Source organism: Salmo trutta, chromosome 28 (assembly GCF_901001165.1).
Source record: "Salmo trutta chromosome 28, fSalTru1.1, whole genome shotgun sequence".
In the NCBI taxonomy this organism is placed as follows: domain Eukaryota; kingdom Metazoa; phylum Chordata; class Actinopteri; order Salmoniformes; family Salmonidae; genus Salmo; species Salmo trutta.
This window is the reverse complement of record NC_042984.1, coordinates 36,050,121-36,070,060: the sequence shown is the minus strand read 5'-3', so window position 1 is coordinate 36,070,060 and position 19,940 is coordinate 36,050,121. Positions and strand designations below refer to the sequence as shown.

The 19,940-nt window shown below is 42.7% G+C and overlaps 1 pseudogene; it reads left to right on the top strand.

Annotated features, from left to right (window-relative positions):
- The first annotated feature begins 2,150 nt into the window (after positions 1–2,150).
- On the top strand, positions 2,151–17,548 carry LOC115166375 (TBC1 domain family member 25-like; annotated as a pseudogene).
- Positions 17,549–19,940: the final 2,392 nt, after the last annotated feature.

The window sequence follows — 19,940 nt, the reverse complement described above, 5'->3', positions numbered from 1 at the left end:
CCAAAATTCACCCAACTTATTGTGGGAAGCTTGTGGAAGGCTACCCAAAACGTTTGACCCAAGTTAAATTTAAAGGCAATGCTACCAAATACTAATTGAGTGTATGTAAACGTCTCACCCACTGGGAATGTGATGAAAGAAATAAAAGCTGAAATAAATCATTCTCTACTATTATTCTGACATTTCACATTCTTAAAATAAAGTGTTGATCTTAAGACAGGGAATTTTTACTAGGATTAAATGTCAGGAATTGTGAGAAACTGAGTTTAAATGTATTTGACTAAGGTGTATGTAAACCTCCGACTTCAACTGTACAGCTCAATGGAGTTGAGTTGCGAAGCGTTTTGGCGGAGTGTAGGCCTACTTCCGAATACAACAGCCGATACTTGTAAAAATGTCCATTCTTTAATGCATTCCTCTTACCTATGTTTGTCCTGTGTATCTGCGTTCGTTTCTTTGGGTGCTGCAATCAATAGTTTTTGACTGAAAAATGATTTTACGCGGCCTCCACCAAAGGAGCTGTTTGTTAACGGAGAGGTAGCAGCCCGTTATTGCACGGCAAGTTTCTGTTTCGGTAAGGGGTGCGTAGAATGCAATTCTTTAAATAAAAAAACTATGCATTCCAACTCCCACTGACAACTCTATGACAAGGACAGGTACGCAGTAAGCCGTAAATAATTATTTCTAAATGTATCGAGTGGTAATGCAGGTTTGGAAGTCGCTAACTTTGTACTCTGTAGGAAAACAGTGGATTAGCCGGTGCAATTTGACAGAGATCACATAGAATAACGTTTTTATCAAACTACGGATTGCAGCACCCAAAGAAAAGACAACAGGTTACCGACTCGATGTAGGCCTAGTCGGAGGTATACTCCGCCAAAATTCATCGCAATTCGACTCCATTGAGAACTCCATGTTGTAAGCTAGTGACACGTCAGCTAGTAAGTTAAAAGTGGGTGTTTCTGCTGTCTTGTGGCACACACAGCCTACGACTTATTTGGTATTCAACCCATTCATTGTACAAAATAAAAAGATTGTAAAAGGTCAGTCTGCCATGCATTAAATTCACATTTTGTTGTTGCCTTTTGGTTCTAGATTGGTAGCCTGGGTTCTAAACTGAGAATTTAGTTACAATACATTTCTAAACTATCACTCTGAAACCCAGGTTAGCCTTTTCATTGGAAAGGAAGAATGACATTGATTCAGTCACATGATTTTGGAGATGATTTGTGGACTACAGGAAAAAGAGGACCGAGCACGCCCCCATTCTCATCGGCGGGCTGCAGTGGAGCAGGTTGAGAGCTTCAAGTTCCTTGGTGTCCACATCACCAACAAACTAACATGGTTCAAGCACACCAAGACAGTCGTGAAGATGACACGACAAAACCTCAGAGGACTGAAAAGATTTGGCATGGGTCCTCAATTCCTCAAAAGGTTCTACAGCTGCACCTTCGAGAGCATCCTGACTGGTTGCATCACTGCCTGGTATGGCAGCTGCTCGGCCTCCGACCATAAGGCACTACAGAGGGAAGTGCAATCGGCCCAGTACATCACTGGGGCCAAGATTCCTGCCATCCAGGACCTCTGACACCGCCTGGTATAGAGGAAGGCCCTAAAAATTGAGACTCCAGCCACCCTAGTCATAAACTGTTCTCTCTGCTACCACACGGCAAGCAGTACCGGAGCACCAAGTCTAGTTCCAAGAGGCTTCTAAACAGCTTCTACCCCCAAGCCATAAGACTCCTGAACATCTAATCAAATGGCTACCTAGACTATTTGCATTGCCCCCTCCTCCTTTACACCACAGCTACTCTCTGTTGTCATCTATACATAGTCACTTTAATAACTCTACCTACATGTACATACATACTACCTCAACTAACCGGTGCCCCCGCACATTGACTCTGTATCAGTACCCCCCGTATATAGTCTCGCTATTGTTTTTTACTGCTGCTCTTTAATTACTTGTTACTTTTCTCTTATTCTTATCCATATTTTTGGGGGGAACTGCATTGTTGGTTAGGGGCTCATAAGTAAGCATTTCACTGTAAGGTCTACACCTGTTGTATTCGGCCCATGTGACTAATAACATTTGATTTGATGATTTACAGATGTTATAAAATGGGCCTACAATTAATGGTTACAATTACATGATTGTTTCTCACCTTCCTCAGAAGTGGGAGGGGATGCTGCCAGTGGAGCTTCGCTCGTTTGCTGTGGATCCTCAGATAACATCACTAGAGGTGCTACAGCACATCCTCATCCGAGCCTTTGAGTTAAATGGGTGAGGAGCATCAACATCATAATGTCTACAGTGTTGTTGATTGACATGGAAAGCAGAATATCGGAGGTGCATAAAAGTGGGCAGCCCCAGGCATCAGTGCTAGCTGCGTTACTACAGATCATGATTCAATACCGAGCTGTGTCGCAGCCGGCTGCGACCGGGAGACCCATGAGGCGACGCACAATTGCCCCAGCGCCGTCCGGGTTAGGGGAGGGTTTGGCCGGCCGTGATGTCCTTGTCCCTAGGGCTGGGCGATATGGCCAAAATATTATATCACAGTATTTGAAAAAAATTGGACGGTATGATGGTATTTGACGGTATTTTTTGTTTTTTAATAATTAAAAGTTCTACATTTGCTTTGAGTAGTGAGTGATCGTAGGATGGCAACACATACATTCTAAGTGATTTCAATGAGTCTTTCTCCATTCTGATTGTTTTATACTGTTCAATTCAACTTCAACCAAACAAATTTCAGCACTTATCATTTCAGCATTTCCTGCACTCAATTACAGTGGTGGAAAAAGTACCCAATTTGTCGTACTTGTGAAGATACCATAATAGAAAATGACTCAAGTGAAAGTCACCCAGTAAAATACTACTTGAGTAAAAGTATTTGGTTTTAAATATACTTAAGTATCAAAAGTAAATGTAATTGATAAAATGTACTTAATTATCAAAAGTATAAATAATTTCAAATTCCTTATATTAAGCAAACCAGATGGCACCATTTAAAAAATATATATATATATTTTTTTTATTAATTTACAGATAGCCAGGGGCACACTCCAACACTCAGACATAATTTACAAACAAAGCATTTGTTTGTAAAGATCAGAGGCAGTAGGCTCAGTTGGTAGAGCATGGTGTTTGCAATGCCAGGGTTGTGGGTTCGATTCCCACGGGGGACCAGTACAGGAAAAACATTTATGAAATGTATGCATTCACTACTGTAAGTTGCTCTGGATAAGAGCGTCTGCTAAATGACTAAAATGTAAATGTAAAAAAATGACCAGGGATGTTCTCTTGACAAGTGCATGAATTGGACCATTTGCCTGGTCTGCTAAGCATTCAAAATGTAACAAGTAATTTTAGGTGTCAGGGAAAATGTATGGAGTAAAAAGTATTTTCTTTAGGAATGTAGTGAAGTACAGCTGTCAAAAAAACTTAAGTAGTACTTGAAAGTATTTCTACTTAAGTACTTTACACCACTGCTCAATTGAGATAATTTCCACACTGCCACGTAGGGCTGCATGATATGGGCAAATAATCAAGGACTTATTTTTAACCAAATGTTGTAATTACGATTTGACTTGCGAATTAGAGCAAAACTGTTGGAATCATAGAAATTGAATGACTTCTATAGTTAGAACATAATAGTGGGCACTTTGATTACATTGTTTGAGATGACAACGAATTAAAATGCCAGGGAGGAGTTATTGTGACAGGGTAGGAACTTAAGTGTTTTCTAGGGGACCCTATAAGCTTTGGCTACATTGGATGTTTTCTCTTAGCTACTTCATGTAGCTAACATATTCTTGCTTTGCATATTCCTCTTTGATTTAGAAGATACTGTTGCACAAACAAGCTGATTTAGTTCTACACAATCACTGGTATTATCAGGATGTATTAACTAGCTATGTTTGCTCTTACTCAGTTAATTTATAAGCTATTAGCGGCTAACAATTAGGGTCTAATTAGCGCTAGTGGATTTATAATAAGAAGTAAAGTGAAAACAGCATTGTTGTCAACAACATTGTTGCATGTGCTGCATTGACCATGCAGACTGAACGCAAGTGTCTCTTGGTTGAAGAACATCAAATGCACTCCTTGAGTGATGGGGGCGTGGCTAGGTCTGTGTGGAAAGTGGCACTGAGACAAAGAGCGGAGAGAGATGACTCAAGTAGCGAAGTTGACATTACATGTGGCGTGTGACATTTAACAAACCAAACATTCAAATACCGGTATAGAAGGTAAAGTAAAAATACAAACCGACCTTGCATGAATTCCGGTATATCATAAAATACGGTATCCCGCCCAGCCCTACTTGTCCCATCGCGATCTAGCAACTCCTGTGGCGGGCCGGGCGCATGCATGCTGACGCGGTTGCCAGGTGTACAATGTTTTCTCCGACACATTGGTTCACCCTTTTGTATATTGTTCTCAGTTACTCTTTTTTTGTGTTGGCATTAGTTAGGGCTGTGACTTTCATGGAATTTTGGATGATGGTATTTGGCCAGCCACATTTTATTTATGTTTTTGACGCACATTTTCTCCTTTCCTCCGCTCCTGACTGCATGTGCTGCCATAGAAATAGAATTGGCGTCCCCGTTCAAGTCAATGATGGCATAATGGATGGACTGGCGGCCATCGCTAGTGTACCCATAGGAACAAGACAGGAAGTAAAAGCAGGAAGTAAAAACCATCAATATGTGCTGTGATTTGTTGATTCAACTCAACTGTCTTTACAAACAATACATCCCATTGCGTGAGCCACATCAGTCATTTGAATCAGAGGTTCTCTTAACTTACAGTATTCTAATTCCTTATTTTAATTAACATTCTACATTACCACTTTTAGGTTCTAAATGAACTAGGGATGCACGATATTTCGGTGAACATATTGGAATCGGCCGACATTAGCTAAAAATGCCAACATCGGTATCGGCCCGATGTCTAGTTTATAACGCCCATGTGCAAAACCGATGTCAAAACTGACAAGCGCTACATATGCAACACATCCATCCTAACCTAGCCTACAATGTCTGCTGTGTGGATCGAACAGTCAACAAGTCGAGCAGTCATTTGAAAGACATTTTCAGCGAGACAACTCAAAGGCAAAATCCATTAACGCCAAGATAATGGAATTCATTGCCCTTGATAATCAACTGTTCTCTGTCGTGGGTGATGTTGGCTTTTGCCAACTGGTCGTGTACCGGTACACATGTTGCCCTACCGGAGTTGCACAGTAATAGTGTCAGTGCTATTAGCTTCACAACATGCTATGGAATACCGTTTGGGTCTTTGCGTGGCAAAAAATAATACGTCAAATATCACTATTTGACACGTCAAATAAGTTTTTAATTTGACACGTCAATTAACACAGTTCTATTATAGAATGTTGTGTTCTGAATTTGCACGTGCAAGCATGGAAAGCCGCCCCTACTATCAGTAGCACTGTCAAAGCTGTACAAAGAAGTACAGCTTTGAAGAAGTACGATGTGTTTTACAATACCGCGTTGGTAATAAAGCATTATTTGTTCGACCGCAACTTCTGGGGTAGCTAGCTTTAGCTTGGTACTTAGCTAGCACCAATACAACCAGCCTGAAAACAATGACCAGTAGAAACTGCAGTCAATTTCGTTATTCTTAGCAATGATTTAGGAATCCTTGTGAGTACGTATTGTTGTCCGCCTATTGAAATTGAACTTTAGTTCATGAAAATAAATGGCTAGCCAGCTACTTAACCCTGTTGCCTAAAGCTAACGCCATAAGCAGCCAGCTAGCTTCATCTGGCTAGTGATGCTCGACCGGACCGGGTTATGTGTTGTGAAGCTAGCCACAATAAGGATTAGACACAATACTGGAATTTGCGGTTTGCCTTCAAAATAAAAGTTTATCTTTTGAACGTGATGCAGAAGATTACAATTGGTGGAATCACGCCATATTCAGACCAGATAATGTTAAACAAGGTTGAAATGTGATGCAATGAAATGGTGTATCAGTCTTCTCAGTGACACCCACAGAACACAACTGTGAAGAGTTGCAAATATTTGCATTGTAGCTCTTATCTCGTGACTGTGTGAAATCACCTCCAATTTTGACTCATCAGTCCAGAGCACCTGGAAATTTTTCTTCCCCCCAGTTCCTGTGTTTCCGTATATAGTTAAGTCGCTTGGCCTTGTTTCCACGTTGGAGGTATGGCTTTTTGGCTGCAAGTCTTCCATAACGGCCACTTCTGACCAGACTTCTCCAGACAGTAGATGGGTGTACCAGTGTCCCACTATTTTCTGCCAATTCTGAGCTGATGGTACTGCTGGACATCTTCCGATTGCCAAGGGAAGTAAGCATGATGTGTCTTTCATCTGCTGCAGTAAGTTTCCTTGGCTGACCACTGCGTCTACGGTCCTCAACGTTGCCCGTTTCTTTGTGCTTCTTCAAGAGCTTGGACAGCACATCTGGAAACCCCTGTCTGCCTTGACATTTCTGCCTGGGAGAGACCTTACTGATGCAGTGTAACTACCTTGTGTCTTGTTGCTGTCTTCAGTCTTGCCATGGTATATGATTTGACAGTAAACTGTCTTCAGCAACCTCACCTTGTTAGCTGAGTTTGGCTGTTCCTCACCCAGTTTTATTCCTCCTACACAGCTGTTTCGGATTCAGTTAATGATTGTGTTTCAACCTCCATATTGATGATCATTAGCACCTGTTTGGTATAATTGTTCAATCATACACCTGACTACATGCCTACAAAATCTCAGACTTTGTGCAAGTGTGCCTACAAGAATTGAATTGACAACGACCCCAAAACAAACAGCGAAAGTCATTAAGAACTATCTTCAGCAGAAGAAGGAGTCCTGGAAGTGAACGTATGGCCCCCACAGAACCCTGATCTCAACAGCGAGTCTGTCTGAGATTACATGAAGAGAGAGAAGCACCTGAGGCTGCTTAAATCCACAGAAGAACTGTGGTTAGTTCTCCAAGATGTTTGGGCGAAGCTATCTGCAGAGTTCCTTCAAAAACTGTGTGCAAGTGTACCTAGAAGAATTTGATGCTGTTTTGAAGGCAGAGTGGTCACACCAAATATTGATTTGATGTAGATTTTTCTTCTGTTCACTCACTTTTCATTTAGTAAATTGATAAATATAATCTATTAACGTGTCTTTTTGAAATCATTCTTACTTTCCAGCATTTTTTCACACCTGCCTAAAACGTATGCACAGTACTGAATGTAAATGCCAACAAAATAACTTGGTGTGTGTAACCTTAACTTGGCAAGTCAGGTAAGAACAAATTCTAATTTACAATGACGGCCTACCCCGGCAAAACCCGGACGATGCTGGGCAAATTGTGCGCCGCCCGATGGGACTCCCAATCACGGCCGATGTGAAACAGCCTGGATTCGAACCAGGGACTGTAGTAACGCTTCTTGCACTGAGATGCAGTGCCTTAGACTGCTCTGTGTGTGTGTAAACTATTTAACTGTGCTAGAATGCTTAAGGCCACTAAAATGTTAAATATTGGTGGCAAGGAAAATATTGGCTATTGATATCGGCCAAAAATGTCATATTGTGCATCACTAAAATGAACCTTTATAAAATTTCACGGACGATTAGCTTAGACCAAGTTTATTCACCCATTGGGTCAATACAGCTGCATAAGACGCTCTTTACCAGACGCTCTTTTCCTCCCATAGGATCCCTGATGGCTAACGATAACATATCCGGACACAATGTAAACGTTATACATTCCCCTCTCTCCCTCAGTGACATGAAGAAGTATATTTAATATTTTCAGAACTCAACACCGTATAAATTATTGCATCACAATACCAAGCAGCCATTGCGAGTGTACCCATGAGTTTACCAGTCAAATTACCAGGGTTAGAGGTTACAAGCCCATTCTATTCATTGTTTGCCTCAACACCTTGCTTGTTTCAGCAAGGAGCAACAGAGTTTCAAGTTAAACCATGTAATTGCAGAAATGAACTCAACTGGGCAAATTCTGGGCGTTTTTTGTTGTTGTAAAACGGTTCTGATGGTTATTTTACGGTCTTCATCCATAACCTTTGGTTAAATGGTAATTATGCCAGCCCTAGCATTAGCACAGTATACATGATCCCAATTTTAGCTCCAAGATGCTGGCTTTATGAAAAGCCGCAATAGTAGATTGTGCTGATTTTATTGGTGCATTGAACCATGTTGCGTGCCGTAGTTTAAACACTTCATGGATAATGCTAAAACGATGACAGCATATCTGAATTCCACCATCTTCATGCAACTTCGCCATTCTGCAGAAAATATTAGAAAGTATTGTTGTGGGAGAAAGCTTTGCCTACAGTAAAGTTCAAAAATAAATTATGAAGAGGGACATGCATAGCATTCGGAAAGTATTCAGACCCGTTCCCTTTTTCCCCATTTTGTTACGTTACAGCCTTATTCTAAAATGGATTAAAAACACATTTTTCCTCATCATTCTACAGACAATACCCCATAATGACAAAGAGAAAACAGGTTTGTATTTATTTTTGCAAATGTATTAAAAATTAAAAAACATTCCTTATTTTACATAAGTATTCAGACCCTTGGCTATGAGACTGTGAATTGAGCTCTGGTGCATTCAGATTCCATCGATCAACCTTGAGATGTTTCTACAACTTGATTGGAGTCCACCAGTGGCCTCCATCGTTCATAAATGGAAGAAATTTGGAACCATCATGACTCTTCCTAGAGCTGGCCACCCGGCCAAACTGAGCAGTCTGGGAGAAGGGCCTTGGTAAGTGAGGTGACCAAGAACCCGATGGTCACTCTGACAGAGCTCCAGAGTTCCTCTGTGGAGATGGGAGAACCTTCCAGAAGGACAACCAGCTCTGCAACACCCCAACAATCAGGCCTTTATGGTAGTGGCCAGATGGAAGACACCTCAGTACAAGATTCTCTGGTCTGAGGAAACCAAGGTTGAACTCTTTGACCTGAATGCCTAGAGTCACGTCTGAAGGAAACCTGGCACCATCCCTACGGTGAGTCATGGCAGTGGCAGCATCATGCTGTGGGGATGTTTTTCAGCGGCAGGGACTGGGGGACTAGTCAGGATTGAGGGAAGATGAACGGAACAAAGTACAGCGAGATCCTTGATGAAAACCTGCTCCAGAGCGCTCAGGACCTCAAACTGGGGCGACAGTTCACTTTCCAACAGGACAGCAGTCCTTAGCCACTCCTGCGTTGTCTTTTCTGTGTGCTTCTTGACAAGTCTGAATGTCCATGAGTGGCCCAGCCAGAGCCCGGACTTGAACCCGATCGAACATCTCTGGAGAGATCTGAAAATAGCTGTGCCCTTACGCTCCCCATCCAACCTGATCGTGCTTGAGAGGATCTGCAGAGAAGAATGGGAGAAACTCCCCAAATACAGGTGTACCAAGCTTGTAGCGTCATACCCAAGAAGACTCGAGACTGTAATCGCTGCCAAATGTGCTTCGACAAAGTACTGAGTAAAGGGTCTGAATACTTATGTGAATGTGATATTTCAATTTATTTTTAATACATTTGCAAAAATGTCAACCTGTTTTTGCTTTGTCATTATGGGGTATTCTGTTTTAGAATAAGGCTTTAATGTAACAAAATGTGGAAAGTCAAGGGGTCTGAATACTTCCCGAATTCGCTGCATATGGAATGCCTTGGATTGGCATGCTTTCTAGAATAGATATCAGCTTTTTTTAAATTTATTTTTATTTCTTGTTTCCTACTTAGCAAACGCAACTTTGGGATAAGTTACCTGTCCCAGGACCGTGGAGGTGTGGAAGTGTATATCTCTCTCCTTTCTGACTGGGATTTAGAAGCTGCTTTTGTCAGTGCAGCTAAACCTTATCTACAGCTGAAGATGGACATTAATCTCTCCGAAGACAGTAAGCCGAAGTTCACTTGTATAACCATTTTAGGTCATTTAGTGAAAGCCAATCTCTGTTTATTTTTTATCTCTGTTTGTGTTCCTTTGGGTCACCACTTTAAGAACTAGTTCAGTCGTTGATTTGGTGTGTGTGTGTGTGTGTGTGTGTGTGATTTCAGTATTAGCCTTATTGCTCTGTATATTTTTGGGGGATATGTGTTAAATTATGCTGAACAAAAATATAAACACAACATGGTTTCATGAGCTGAAATAAAAGATTCCAGAAATGTTCCATATGCACAAAAAGCTTATTGCTCTCAAGTTTTGGGCACAAATTTGTTTACATCCCTATTAGTGAGCATTTCTCCTCTGCCATGATAATCCATCCACCTGACCGGTGTGGCATATCAAGAGACTGATTAAACAGCATGATCATTGGGTGCACCTTGTGCTGGGGACAAAAGGACACTCAAAAATGTGCAGTTTTGTCACACAACGCAATGCTACAGATGTCTCAAGTTTTGAGGGAGCATGCATTTGGCATGCTGACTGCAGGAATGTCCACCAGAGCTGTTGCCAGAACATTGAACGTTAATAAGCCATCTCCAATGTTGTTTTAGAGAATTTAGCAGTACGTCCAACTGGCCTCACAACTGTAGACCACGTGTAACCATGCCAGCCCAGGACCTCCACATCTGGCTCTTCACCTGTGGGATCGTCTGAAACCAGCCACCTGGACAGCTAATGAAACTGAGGGTTTGCACAGCCAAAGAATTTCTGCTCAACTGTCAAACTGTCTCGGGGAAGCTCATCCGTCTGTCTGCCACATGCCTGGTAAAGTTGAATTTTTATCAATGGCAATTTTAATGCACAGATACCGTGACGAGATCCTCTGAGGCCCATTTTGGTGCCTTTCACCAACTACCATCACCTCGTGTTTCGGCATGATAATGTACGATCCCATGCCGCAAGGAACTGTACATCATTCCTGGAAGTTGAACATGTCCCACTTCTTCCATGTCCTGCATGCTCACCAGACATGTCACCCATTAAGCCTGTTTGGGATGCTCTGAATCAACGTGTACAGCACCGTATTCCAGTTCACGCCAATATCCAGCAACTTCGCACAGCCATTGAAGAGGAGTCGGACAACATTCCACAGGCCACAATCAACAGCCTGAATAACTCTATGTGAAGGAGATGTCGCGCTGCATGAGGCAAATGGTGGTCACACCAGATACTGACTTCTTTTCTGATCCACGCCCCCCCCCCCCCCCCCCCCCTTTTTTTTAAAGGTATTTGTGACCAACAAATACATATCTGTATTCCCAGTCATGTGAAATCCATAGATTAGGGCCTAATAACATTTACTGATTTTATATATGAACTAACTCAGTAAAATCTTTGCAATTGTAGTTTGTACAGAGCATCTGTTCCCCGTTAACTTTTTTTGTAATTTAATTGTGGGCCTCTCCTTCATACAGTTCCATTGATTGATCACCTTGTTTTTTTCCACTTTCTTATTCCCTTAAGGTCCCGTTATGGAAGACTGGGACATAATAAGCCCCAAAGATGTGATTGGTTCTGACCAGCTTCCTGGGGATAGGAGGTCCTTGGCTGCTGCCGCCCTTCCCTTCACCCAGTCCTTGCTCTCCCAGGTTACTGATGATGCTCTCACTCTTCACCCTGTCAGACACATTTTTTACCAGCCTGCGCTGCCTTGAGTCAGGTCCTTCTGCTAATGCTAAATATGTCCACTAGGTTAGTGTTGCTTACAATGACCCACCTGGGATTCAATCTCTCGCTGTCTGTCTATGTGTTCAGATGATGGGTCGAACGCTGTCTAGAGTACAGCAGGCCTTGAGCTGGTCGTATGGGGAGGAGGTGAAGTCTTTAAGCCCCCTCTGAGCGATGCCGAGTTCCACAGTTACCTCAACGGCCAGGGCCAGCTGTCCCGGCCAGAGGAACTGAGGCTACGTATCTATCATGGTGGGGTGGAGCCCTCTCTATGCAAGGTAATTGTACATTCGCTGAGCGATTTCAACAGCAAGTCTGCTACCGGACAGCTCTTTTAAACTTCAATACCAGACAGTTTCACAAATATAATTGAAATTGCTTAAATATCATGTCCTTGCAATGATGTCAATGGGAGATTTGAGTTGCGATCGAGAAGGGCTTATGGTCTCAAACATTGACGGGAAGTGTTTACTTATGTCTTTAGATGTTAATAATTTCCCAAAATGTGGATTAGATGTGGGAATAGAGCATTTGGGTGTATCCTTGTTGTACTTTGGAATCTAAACATACTATGTATGTAGGTCATTCAATGTGGACAAGAATAAATGGCACAAAGAAATGCCATTTGGCGGTAGGAGAGCTATATTTTTATATTACTGTGTTGTATGAACGCAGAGATTTTAGAGATCCTGTATGTCAAAAACCCTTTCCTCTGTGCCCAGGTTGTCTGGCGATACCTCCTGAACGTGTACCCCGATGGGCTGACCGGTCAGGAGAGAATGGACTGCATGAAGAGCAAGACTAGGGAGTATGACCAACTGAAGGGGGAGTGGTCAGCGAGGGCCAGTCCAGAGGACCTGGAGTTCATCAGGGGCAATGTACTGAAGGACGTCCTGAGGACCGACCGGGCCCATCCCTATTACGCAGGCTCCGAGGACAGCCCCCACCTCACTGCTCTCACCGACCTGCTCACCACCTTTGCCATTACACATCCACAGGTGTGGGGATCTATTTTTTTTTAGTTTTGCTTTCTTTTTGAATTCCTTGACATGCAGACAAGCTAAGGAGTATGGTGTTAAGTTCAGTGAACAAATGATATGCTCAACACTGGTGTTTGGCATCTTTGATTCTGTGTATTTGCTATTGAGTGAGTTATGATTTGTAAACTCAGTCTGCTTGCAGTGAGTGATATGTAAGCCCAGTTGTTGGTGTTCATATGTCAGGGCTCCAGACTTCGACCATTTAGTCGCATCTTGCGACCCTTTGATTTGGCTGTGCGAGTTATATTTGTAATTGGTTGCATTGATGCGATCTGTACATTCTACATGCTCACCTTACTCTAAACATCCTATTTTTTTTAAAGCTACTATTATCATGATTTGGTCAAACAGTAATGTGCATTATCCTCATGATTCCTGTAATGAAAGTCTCTGCCCTGTGCCTGTTTCGCTGGGGCCTTCTGCTGTGGTTAGCGAGCCACGCACTCCCTCTCCCCCACACTGGGAGAAAAACATTTGTTTTGACTGTAGGCCATAACATTTCAATTACTCTTTTCACTGTTGAAAAGAAGAGATTATCAGCTTTCTGTAGGTACAATTTGTAGTTCTTGACTCTTAATATTGAGCTATATAGCAACTATTTTACAACCAAGATATTTGAAATGGCTTTATGATATGTAGCGTGCTAAATGAACATCGGCCATTGTGAGTGGAGGCCTAATTGCAATGTTTTTTTAGGACATTGCATTTACTATTAGATTAGGGATCGTTCGGTGGGGGGGGATTCAGCATGCTTTTGTGGCACAGTCGATGCCATGCAGGGCTATGGGCCAGAAGGTTGAGGGTTCGCCGACCACCACATATGAGCTCACGATCCCTGCCCGTTTCATTATAGTACGGTCAGAGCCGGCTGCAGACAATAATCAGCTAGGGGGGCATCAGATTTTTCACATTTACTTGATATATTTATGATATAAAATATTCAATAAATCTTCCAGCAACCGGTTTCTGTGCCACTGCACCACGCAACCAATAAGCAAAGAATAGGGCGCTTCAACATCATGGTTTGCGTTTTTAACACCACAATTAAATACTCTTGTGCTCGACAAAGAGTAAATACATCCCTCCTGACCTTGTATCGAAGGCTTAGCTTGACAATCTCCTAATGTCATAACTTTTTAATGTTTTTTTCCCATTCATCAAATGGATGTTGCCCATTGCGCTGTTTGGATGCTGGAATTCTATTAAGAGTGGACGACCGTGCGCAAGTATCCTACAGGAGATTTTCGAATTCTAATCAGATAAAAACACTAACTGGTTGTGTTTATGCTGCATATAAAAGGCCATGCATTTTAAAAGTGAAATGACATTTAGGCAATGTTGAAGCGTCAGGTTCTAAGTGCACGAGGAATAGCCTCTCGGATCGTGGAGGAAGCAGAGCGTGCATTAATCTTTCCTGAATCACTGGGCCTGCTGGAACCATATGTGGCCACATTATTATAGGACACCTTGGGAGAATGATGAACCGCAACAGAGAGCACGTCTCAGTATCAGAAGCAAAAATACAGCCAGACTGGCCTGCTACTGTGCCTTTCTTGTCCTTTAAGGCTTTGGCTCGTGAGACTCCTTTGAAATAAATCTTAATCACCAAAGCGTTATTAAAAGATCAAGTTTGCCAGCAGCAAAACAGTGAGCGGACATCCCTGTTTTGATCTATGTATTGTGCATTATTTTAGCCAGCTCATTATTATTATTTTGGACGTGCTTAAATCCCCCTCCATATATGCCCATCATGAAACGAGAAATTAGATGATGCCAGTGCAGTGACTCTTTTAAAAAAAAAAATGTTTTTTTTTTTTTTAGAAACATTTAATTTACTTTAATGTAACAGCTGCTTGTTTTCCGTTTCACTTGATTAAAAACCAAGCCCTCAGTAGGCTAATCTTACCCTACTATAATGGAGTCTGGTTCAACAGCAATATGTCGTCGGGTGTCTTTCTTTCATCCTGGCATTGCAGCCAAGTAGCCTATCCATAAAAGGTGTTTAAATGGTCCATTCCTGGGAGTGCCTTGAATTGAAAATATACTGCACTTTCTAAAACATGCCTACCTGCATACTTCATTTTGCTTCATGTGTCGATCCTCGTTTCCAAAGAGTGCCTCTCATCCGGGTTACCAAAGACACGCTCCTCCAAATGTATTTAAATTATTCAGTCCTATAACCCGTCGAGAGTAGACCCACAACTGATCCAAATGGTTGCCTTGGATAGATGCAGTTAATTCGGAATGAAACATTCAAATCACAGGTCTTTAGCACCAAATGACATTCACTGCATTTTACAGCATAGAGTAGAATTTTGTACTCATTTTTAAACAATAATGCAATTATTCAATGCATTCTGCTGTTGTAGGCTAGTCTCGGTAGGATAAATGTGCTGTCCCTAAACAAGTTCAATAGGGGAGCTTTTTGAGCAGCGTGTATCATGTTCTTTCATGCACATTGACGCACCTGGCCTCTCCACTGCCTATCAGCTATTCCTCTTTGTTCTTGTGGATTTATATTGAAAATTGGTGCAGCTTTTAATGATTTTGTGTGGTATGATTACTGGTTAGCCGATTTTATATCTGGACAAACAACCCACCTTCCACTAATGTCATGTGGGTATTATGTTTAGCGTTGACGATCTAGCTAATGTGTTTTGAGTTTCCATTTACTCAGGTGGTGAAATAGCCCCAAATAAATTAGCATATGATATTAATGCACATAAAGATGTTGGCAAATGTATCTCTATTGAACAAAATACAATTCTGGACACCTATTTTAACAGTAAAATATAAGAAAAATAGCCTAATTGTCAACACAATTTATAACAAACACTGGGTTAGATTGCAAATCAAAATATCTTGAATCATGCATTCCTGCATGGACATGTTTAGATGAAACAACTTATTTCTTGAATATCATCTCAGTAGTCTAATTACACCTCGTAATCATTCACAGTGCTTTATTAAAACTGGGCTGGTGCCATCAACTGAAAAAGTTAGTTGCACCAGGGAGAAATGTTTGTCTGTAGCCCTGTATATTTTTGCTGGGTTTAATTTATCTGAAATTCTTTGTTTCGTAGGTGTCGTACTGCCAAGGCATGAGTGATATTGCTTCTCCGATACTTGCCGTCATGGACAATGAGGCACATGCATTCATCTGTTTCTGTGGCATCATGAAACGCCTAGAGGGCAACTTCCGTCCGGATGGCCATTTCATGTCCGTCAAGTTCCAGCATCTGAAGCTGCTACTGCAGTACTCAGACCCCGAGTTCTACTGTTATTTGGTGTCCCGCGGAGCTGATGACCTGTTCTTCTGTTACCGCTGGCTGCTCTTGGAACTGAAACGGGAGTTTGCCTTCGACGATGCCCTGAGGATGCTGGAGGTCACCTGGAGCTCCCTGCCCACTGACCCTCCCGAAACAGAAGTGGAGCTTCTTGGGCCGCCGCTAGAAACAGACCAAACCATAGTGACATGTGAGAGTGGTGTTGAAAAGAGGCCCGCCATTACAGGGGATGCTGGAAATGAAGGGGAGCTGAAAGAGAAGCAGCGGAGACGACACATGTTGAGGCCCTCAAGACAGGAGGCAGATGGGGGGAGAAAGATCAAAATGGAGGAAGGAGAGAGGGAGGACAGAGGAGCCAGAAAGAGGGTGAGGGGAACTTTGACATGCCTTACGTGGGAAAGGAGAAGGCTCACAACAACGTGCCTGTTCCTTCCTTCGAGAAGCAGACCAGCTTTGGCGAGTTCAAGTACTACAGTGCACGGAACAAAGACAGCTTTGATTTCGAGGAGAGAGACCCACCAGTGGGTCCTGTTGAGATGGAAGCTGCCTCACACCCAGGGGAGAGAGCGCCTCTTATAAAGGACATTGACAAGTCTTCCAGCCCAGATACAGAGGAGAGGAGCTCCCCAAATGGACAAATAGCCTCTCCGGTCTCCTCGTTTCCTCCTGGTCTGCCAAACTGGAAAAATGTTTCCACTCTGTCTTCAGTCTCCACTCCCTCCCCCTCAAAGTTGGAGAGGTGCCTCCCCGGACACCCCGTCACCAAAGTTCACCTCTCCCATTTTACCCAACGGAAGGATGGTGGTGCCGAATGGAACTGGAGCCAACTCACCCACTACCCCCACAGGGAGGTCCTTAGTTTCCTCTCCGCTGTTGTCTCGAGCGTTGCTCTCCTCGCCAATTTTGTCCTTTGGGAGAGCTCTACCTTCGCTGCCCGTCGGACCGGTGAACAAGTCCTTTTCTAGTAACCTTCAATCTCCTTGCAGCAGAGGTTTCAGCACTGCGCCCCACACTCCAAATTCAACCAAACCAGAGAATAACACCATCAAACCTTGTTCCCTGCCACCTCCTCAAGAGTTTGGCAAAGGAAATCCTTTCATGTTGTTCCTGTGCCTGTCGATCCTGCTGGAGCATCGAGACCACATTATAAAGAACGGCTTTGATTACAACGAGCTGGCTATGCACTTTGACCGCCTTGTTCGTAGACACAATCTGGGCAGGGTGCTGCAGCGTGCCAAGGCCATGTTTGCGGACTACCTGCAGAGTGAGGTATGGGACTCGGAGGAAGGGGATGAGGTCAGCTCGGATTCGCCCACCACAGTCACTGCTGCTCTGTATTCCCCGCCCCCCTCTGCCACCAGGCTTCTTTTTACCCCTTTGTCATCCCCACAACCATCCTCCCCAAACTCCACCTATAACCTGGCTGACACCATACCTTCCCCTTCACCTATCTCCCTCTCTCCATCCTCTTGACTTCTGTCACTATATCCCCAACACACTTGCATTACACAGATTTGAAATGTTGTGTATTTTTTTAATTTCACCTTTATTTAACCAGGTAGGCCAGTTGAGAACATGTTCTCATTTACACCTGCAACCTGGCCAAGATCAAGCAAAGCAGTGCGACACAAACAACACAGAGTTACACGTGGAATAAACAAAAGTACAGTCAATAACACAGTAGAAAAGTCTATATACAGTGTGTGCAAATGAAGTAAGATTAGGGAGGTAAGGCAATAAATAGGCCATAGTGGAGAAATAATTACAATTCAGCCATTAAACACTGGAGTGATAAATGTGCAGAAGATGAATGTGCAAGTAGAGATCAAAAGGAGCAAAAAAAAATTAACAATATTGGGATTAGGTAGTTGGGTGGGCTATTTACAGATGGGCTGTGTATAGGTGCAATGATCTGTACGCTGCTCTGACAGCTGATGCTTAAAGTCTGTGAGGGAGATATAAGACTCCAGCTTCAGTGATTTTTGCAATTCGTTCCAGTCATTGGCAGCAGAGAACTGGAAGGAAAGCCGGCCAAAGGTGGTGTTGGCTTTGGGATGACCAGTGAGATATACCTGCTGGAGCGCGTGCTACGGGTGGGTATTGCTATGGTGACCAGTGAGCTGAGATAAGGCGGAGCTAAACCTAGCAAAGCCTTATAGATGACGTGGAGCCAGTGGGTTTGGCGACGAATATGAAGCGAGGGCCAGCTAACGAGAGCATACAGGTCGCAATGGTGGGTAGTATATGGGGCTTTGGTGACAAAACGGATGGCACTGTGATAGACTGCATCCAGTTTGCTGAGTAGAGTGTTGGAGGCTATTTTGTAGATGACATCGCCGAAGTCAAGGATCGGTAGGATAGTCAGTTTTACGAGGGTATGTTTGGCAGCATGAGTAAAGGATGCTTTGTTGCGAAATAGGAAGCCGATTCTAGATGTAATTTTGGATTGGAGATGCTTAATGTGAATCTGGAAGGAGAGTTTACAATCTAACCAGACACCTAGGTATTCTAAGTCAGAACCGTCCAGAGTAGTGATGCTAGACGGGCAGGCAGGTGTGGGCAGCGATCGTTTGAAGAGCATGCATTTAGTTTTACTTGCATTTAAGAGCAGTTGAAGGCCACGGAAGGAGAGTTGTATGGCATTGAAGCTCGTCTGGAGGTTAGTTAACACAATGTCCACAAGAAAGGCCAGAAGTATACAGAATGGTGTCGTCTGCGTAGAGGTGGATCGGAGAATCACCAGCAGCAAGAGCGACATTGATGTATACAGAGAAAAGAGTCGGCCCGAGAACTGAACCCTGTGGCACCCACATAGACTGCCAGAGGTCCGGACAACAGGCCCTCCGATTTGACACACTGAACTCTCTCTGAGAAGTAGAATTATGAATGAATTGACCAGATAGTCAAATCAATTTATGAAGAATTGACCAGATAGTACTGGCGTACTCTAGCCATTTGTCCCATTATCTTTGCTCGTCTCATTTAGTTCTCCACCCATACCAGACTTGACTGGAAAGTTAATGCTGATAGTTTTCCCTGCTGTCAGTATTGCTCTTCTCTCCATTTCCTATAATAAACAAGTCCTCACGCTTCCATCAAGTTTTCACTGTTTCACAATGTTCTATTTTTGCCTTCTCTTTTAGTTACAGGGATAATTAAATGTTTCAAACACATTTCTTTACTTCTTATGAGGGCCCAGGGCTAGACACATTTATCACATGTTGCCCACAGGTAACTTTGTTTAGAACCTTATGGATAAGCCAGAATTGTGTCTTCTTGACCAAAGATCTGTAGTTGTGTGATCACACTGCTAAGAACCAACACTGCCACTTTGCTAGTCTTGACTTCATTAACGGCAGTGTGTGTGGTTACTTGTTCAAGCCCCTCTATTCCCTGACTTGGCTGCAGTTGGAGGGAGCAGTGGGCACTTGCCATTGGAACTATAGAAAAATATGAATGAGTCATGTGATTCCCTTAAATGCCTTCTTCTTGAGAATATGTAAAATATGCCTATATTTGACCGTACATCATAGTGATTATGAGGACATAACTGAGTTTTGTAAATGTTTTATTCATCAGTCATAATTGCATACTGTTGATCACCTCGGGTGTCATTACCTTTTCTATCAAAATCATTTCAGTTCTCTATATCACTTTGTGTTGTAAGGTCACATTTTCAGTATCAAGGTGAGATTAAGTTCTTTCCAAATAAACTATGAAGTATGGTTTTCTGTATAGGAATCTGAACGGCAAAGAAAAGTTATATTGGGAGAGGCCTTTTCTGAAATTAATGGGTTTCAGTACTGTAGTTTCATGGCCAGTTTCTGCATTTGCTCTCTCAATTGACTTTGTTTGCTTTTAGATCGCATATAACTGCTATGAACTGAACTTTATATTAAGGGGAATGTTTTACTATTCAGGGGTTTAATGAATCAATGGATCATTCAGTCGATCAAACTGTTTAATATGTCACATTGCACAAATTATGCATTT